General features: G+C 48.9%; 1 long non-coding RNA gene across 1 annotated transcript; it reads left to right on the plus strand.

Annotated features, from left to right (window-relative positions):
- The first annotated feature begins 692 nt into the window (after window positions 1-692).
- On the plus strand, window positions 693-5682 carry LOC121337930. The gene is made up of 3 exons (XR_005952961.1): window positions 693-848; window positions 4154-4323; window positions 5481-5682. It is a non-coding gene; the product is annotated as an uncharacterized LOC121337930 (long non-coding RNA).
- Window positions 5683-5992: the final 310 nt, after the last annotated feature.

Here is a 5992-nt window from a genome sequence, read left to right on the forward strand (position 1 = left end):
CTCTGGCACTGGGAGCCATTCCCTGGCTCCTGTCCCTCCATGCCTTGTCCCCAGTCCCTCTCCAGCTCTCCTGGAGCCCCTTCAGGCCCTGCCAGGGGCTCTGAGCTCTGCCTGGAGCCTTCCCTTCTCCAGACATCACACAAAATTCTGTGTGCTACTCTGGTCCAGCATCAGGATTTGGGAAACACCGTGAAAAGAAGTCAGGGAGGGGTAAGGAAAGGAGATCTTTGGAACAATTCTTTCTCTGCACTGGTTTTTCAGCACTTCAGGGATCCATCCCTTCGGTTTATGGTGTGTGATCAGCAGAATTAAGAAAGAGACCACTGAGAAGCTCAAATTAACACTATCATAGAAATAATTGGGCACAGAAGGCTTCTTTTAGGGATCAAAACCTCTGCTGGGCAGCCAGATCCTTACTGAGATGTTCTTTTCATTGGTGACGTTCCTCAAGCTTCAGATTGCCTCACAATCTGATCTGAGCCACCAGAAGCCAAAGGCACCATCAGCTTCCTCACACCCTTGTGAGTGAAGGAACAGCCACTCCAGTGGGAATATCCTGGCAATATCCTGCAATCTCCCAGCTCAATCCACTCCAGCTAATAATAACTGGCCTTGCTTCCCCTCCAGCAAGCGTGGCTGGAAGGAGGAACCTCTCCAAGCTTTAAATAACTCCTGGATTCCCCCCTCCGGACCTGTGCTCCAGCTGGGAGCAGCTTTCCTGTTTGTTTGTTTGTTCCTTTTTCCTTGCCATGATTGCAGAGAGGAAGGAATCTGGCTCCTACCTCCCTGAAGACCTCGGGCTTGGAGAGCAATTACTCAGCACTGCAGGCTCTGGTGCAGAATTAAAGGTCAGGGCACTTTTACTGGGGGTTTTTATTCCGGGCTTGCACGAGGTCACAGCTGATGATAAGCACATGTTCAAATCCACGTTTCCAAAGCAGTTCACTGTCCTGAAAGTGGCTGTGAAAATCCAACAGAGCCTTTTTAACCCTCTCTTTTCTCCTGATTTTAGGCAGGAAAAAGCCTTTGGAGCCAAATTCCAATGAGACGGAGAGAGGGTGGTGGTGGGACCTCTCCCTCAGGGGTTGTGCTTTTGGGTTTTTTACACAAACTCCCCCGAGCTGCCTCTCTCCTGGAGGTGCTGGCTCCTTTGGGGCCCTGGGGGATTCAATGTGCTCCTCATCTGTTTCTGAAAAGCAGCTCTGACCTTGGCTTGGCACAGGCTGGAATGGCAGAGGCTGGAGCTTCCAGCTGGAAGAATGGTTTGGAGGAAAACTCCAGCCAACAATTATCCCAGGGGCATTCCCTGCCTGACCATCCTGAGGCATTCCTATCCTGACCATTCTGGGGTATTCCCTGTTTGGAGCAGGGTCCCACCTGTCCTCATCCCACCATGCCTGAGGTCAGCTGAGGTTTTCTTGGCCACCACACACCAGGATCTTGCTGGGGGTGGAATTCTGGCTCTGTGGAGCTGGAAATGAGCTGTTGGAGGAGGGCTGGCAGGGGCCTGGGGCAGCTCCTGCCTCTCCTGACCCTGGAATGCTGCACTTCCAGCGCTGATGGATGGCCCAGCCTGACGGAGCCCCAGCCTGAGCTCAGCCAGATGTGAGATTAATTTATTGCACCTGTCCAAACAGAAAATATTCCTATTTTCTTGAGTTCCAGTGCCACGCTCAGGTGACCTCGGCCCAGCCTGGTGGGTCTGTCCCTGCTGGGGGTGAGGGAACACCGAGCATCACTCGTAATCCAAAGATGAATCAAGGCAGAAAATCCAGCTCCTTGGAGCAGGAGGCTGAGCTGGGGTGTGCAGGGGGAAAAAAACTCCAAGCTCTGCTTCAGCTGCATGAGGAGCAGCAGCAGCACAGTTTGTGTTTTAATTAATAAGGCAATAATTTGGCGTGGAGCATCTCAATGCGGCTGACTGCACGCTGCAGTCCTGCGGCGGGGGAGCAGCAGGGAAAGCTTCCAGCAGCACAGCCCGGGGCAGGAGGGATCTGCAGCCACCAGCAAGTGCTGGGCCAAAGCTGAGACTTCAAATTCCCAGCGAGTTCAGTGGGAATTCTGCCTGATTAAAGCTTGAGCCGCAGTCCAGGAATTTCTCTCTCTGCCGCAATCCAGCCAGGCTTTGCGCAGGAGCTTGGGAGCAATCTGTTCCCCTTGATGCAGGCTTTTCTTGGAGAGAATTCAAGTTTATTCCATTAGAAAGGGGTTTAGTCTTCCCTTTTTATGGTGGTGGGAAAGAAAAAACACTGGGTTTTCCCTGAGCTGTGACAGCTCAGATCTCACTTGGTTTTAACCTCTCCTGAAGGGAAAAGCTGCTAAAGGACTTTAGACTTGAGAAAGGACTTTAGACTTGAGAAAGGACTTTAGACTTGAGAAAGGAACATTAGAAATTGTTGTTCCTTATAATGAGGGCCAAAGGATCTCGGGGAAGTGAAATAGGATCATAATTAGGTGGGCACCTTCCTTTTGCCGGGTCAAGAAATTGGATAATTCAGCTGGAATTTCAAAGGGAAGAGCAATTGGAGGAAGATGAACTTCTGACCTTGTAATTACAAATCAGAGCTTGGCAGAAGGTGGGTGGCATCCTGCCCAAAATGACATGACAAAAATAAGAATCAGAAGGGCTAATAAACCACTGAACGGGGTCTGAAATAGCTCAGTCTTTAGGAATAAAAAAAAAAAAAAAAAAAGAAAGAAGAAAAAGAAGAATAAAAAAACCCAAGGAATAATTTTATTAGGAGAGATAGGGAGAATCAAAAGGAAAAGTGAAAACCACTTGCCAATAGAAGGGAAACAAAATCTTGGTGATAGCTGAGGGGATTTTTTCCTGGGGTGTTGCAGGCAGTGCCACATCCACACATTTTTTTGGCACTTTCAGGACGGACACTCCCTGTGCCAAAGCAAAGAGATTTTTCTTGACTTCAAGGAATGGGAGGAAAATTACAACAGACATGATGTCCTAACCTTGTCTGCTTGCTGGTTTGGGTGCTTTGCTGGATGGTGGGGTCAGGGCAGGTTCTTTTGGGGGGATTTTTGGGGTGCAGACACCTCCAAGCTCCCCTCATGCCTAGGGACATCCCACCCTGCCCTACCAGCTGCTTTTCCAGCAGGAAAACCAGAAGCTGGAAGAAAAAAAACCTCTCAGCCCCCTAAGGAAAGGCCCTGCCTTTGTCACCAGCTCTCCTTGCACAAAGCTCACTTTATTTTCTCCCCAGCATTCAGGTCTCTGTCTAAAGAAAACACAGAAAACATTCAGAGACAATTTTTTTTTTCTCTGCTTTGTTTATCAGCAAGATTAAGATTCCTGGCTGTGGAAGAAAGGAATATCTCCATTTATTTGTTTCAGGGCATGTGGAGAGCATTTGTTTCCTAGGATGCAAATTCATTGTTCCTGCTCTGAATGAAAGCCCCGGTGCCAAGAGCTGCCATCGGATTGGGATCTCTTGGCACCGTTTTTGCTGGAACTCCACGCTCAGAGCAGGGATTTGTAGCCTCCCAATATTCTACCACTGGAAAAGCTTTCCCAGTTTAATTCTTAAACTTTCTTTCAGATGATTTCTCCTTTGCTAAAGTCCTGCCGTGCCTCAGGGTGGGATTTTGGGATGTGGATCACGCCAGCAGCCCTGGGGTGCTGCACCAGCTGCCTGCACCACCAAAAAGGGCGAAATTGGGCGTTCAAATGCGATTGGCTGCACTTCCTAATTCCACTTTTTGTTTATTTCTCTCCCCCACGATTTTTTAAAATTAGGATTTACACACACACACAAGCACATCCCGAAGTGCAGCTGCGGCTCCAAGTGCCACCAGGCAAAGCTGCAGTGTGAAATTCCGTGGGATGACCCCCCCCAGCTCCCTGTTTGTCCCCAGGGTGGGCAGAGCCCTGTCCCCAACCCGGCTCAGGGGCTGCCACCCCCCATTAGCTGCAGCAGGGGATGGCACGTTGTGACATGGCTGTGCCTGACATGCCATGTCACCCTGGGAGATAATGACTTGGAAATTTGTGCTAATAATTGTTTTGACTGTTCCCCCGGAATGAGTGGGTTTGGTTAGGGTTTTTTTTTTTTTTTTTTTTTTTTTTTTTTTTTTTTCCAGCAGATGTCTTGCACTTAAAGTGATTTTATTAGGGAATTGTTGTTATTTTTTCACACAGAAAAAATACCTGTGCCAGCTGGAGGTTGGGAGTTGGGATTGACATCCCTGCAGCCCCTCAGGATGGCTCTCCAGGGAAGATTTCCCAATTCCAACTCCTTGTAACCAAACCCTGCTGCCCAGACACCATCACCTTCCTCAGGACCACGACTCTGATGCCTTCACCACTGAGTAAAGGAATTTTATCATGAATATCCATGGCAGGATCCGTGTCCAGAGAGGAACAACGGAGCTGGGAAGGGGCTGGAGCACAAGGAGTCGCTGAGGGAGCTTGGAAGGGCTGAGGGTGGAGAAAAGCAGGATCATGAAGGGAAAAGCTCTGCATTAAAGCCTTCCTCAGACTCCCCTCACTTTTTTTTTTTTTTTTCCCACATGTTTTTTCCCACTTTTTGATTTTCCCCACAGGGCAGGAGAGACCCTGAAGGGAACAGAGCTGGGAAAGGGCTGGAGAATCCCTGAGGGAGCTGGGAAGGGGCTCAGCCTGGAGCACAGGAGGATCCAGAAGGGAAAAGCTCTGCAGCAGAGCCCTCTCCAAATTTTCCACACTTTTTTTTCCCCTCATGTTTTCTCCCACTTTTTGAATTTCCCCTCACAGCAATGGAGACCCTGAGGGGCTGGAGCAGGGTCAGGGAAGGGAATGGAGCTGGGAAGGGGCTGGAGAATCCCTGAGGGAGCTGGGAAGGGGCTCAGCCTGGAGCACAGGAGGATCCCCAGGGATCTTTTCCCTCTCTGGAATTCCCTGCCAGGAGGGCACAGCCGGGGGGGTCGGGCTCTGCTCCAGGGAACAGGGACAGGAGCAGAGGGAACGGCCTCAGGCTGGCCCAGGGCAGCTCAGGGGGGATTTTGGGGAAATTCCTTCATGGAAAGCGTTTTCCAGCCCATGCCAGCAGTGAAGTCCCAGATGTTTTGAGCAAGGAATGCCAGGTTTGCAGTGGAAATGTCTGGCTGTGTTTCTGCAGGGCCCTGGGCCTGGGCTGGGCGTTTGGGGCTGAGAGCCCTCCTTGTGCTCCTGCTCCTCTGCTCCTGGGCCATTCCAAGGATTTTCCAGCCATCCGAACCCCCTCATGTGGGCGAGCCTCATCCTAAAAATCAGCACATCTGGGATCACATCCCAGTTTGGCCAGGCTTTCCCAGCAGGACAGGATCTTTCCCCAGGCCCACAAGAAGGCCTCTCCCTTACAGAATCACAGAATCCTTTAGGATGGGAAAGACCTTTAAGATTTGGGTTTGGGAAAGAAAACAACCCAAGAAAAACACCAGGAAAAAAAAATCTAATTACTTGGGAAAATTACAGCAAATTAAGTTAGATGGTTTGGTTTCCTCCCCAGCAAAATCCAGCAGAAATTTCTGGCTACACTCGGACTTACAGAGTTGCAACAGCACCTAAATATCCAGAGTTTCCCCATCTTTGGAAGACAGCACTCCAGAGCTTTGTGGTCATGTTTCCTGGAAAAATCAATCCTCTTCTCCCCAAAAAAACCCCCCAATTTACTTTTAAAAAACCCAGTTTATATAAAAGAAATAAATTAATTTAGCAGCATTGAAGTCCATTTCAATTTGACTTGTGAATTTAGTTCTGTATAGACATTTATATTATTAAATAGGGTGCAAAGCCTTAATTAAATAAACTTTAGCTCTTGCTGCAGGATTTTATCAGGGAAACCCAAACAATCCCTTCTGACATCATTTAACTTCTCCCTCTTTCTTTCCCTTTTCCTTGTCAAAATATTCATCCCAACTGGCACGTTCTCCCTGAGTATTTAGATTTTCGCAGACATTTTTACAACCTATTTGCATTTTTGTGGAAAAACTCTCCCATCTGTTTATTTCCCTCTTGCAA

The sequence above is a fragment of the Onychostruthus taczanowskii genome, unplaced genomic scaffold (assembly GCF_017590055.1).
Source record: "Onychostruthus taczanowskii isolate IOZ18803 unplaced genomic scaffold, ASM1759005v1 scaffold10, whole genome shotgun sequence".
Taxonomy (NCBI): domain Eukaryota; kingdom Metazoa; phylum Chordata; class Aves; order Passeriformes; family Passeridae; genus Onychostruthus; species Onychostruthus taczanowskii.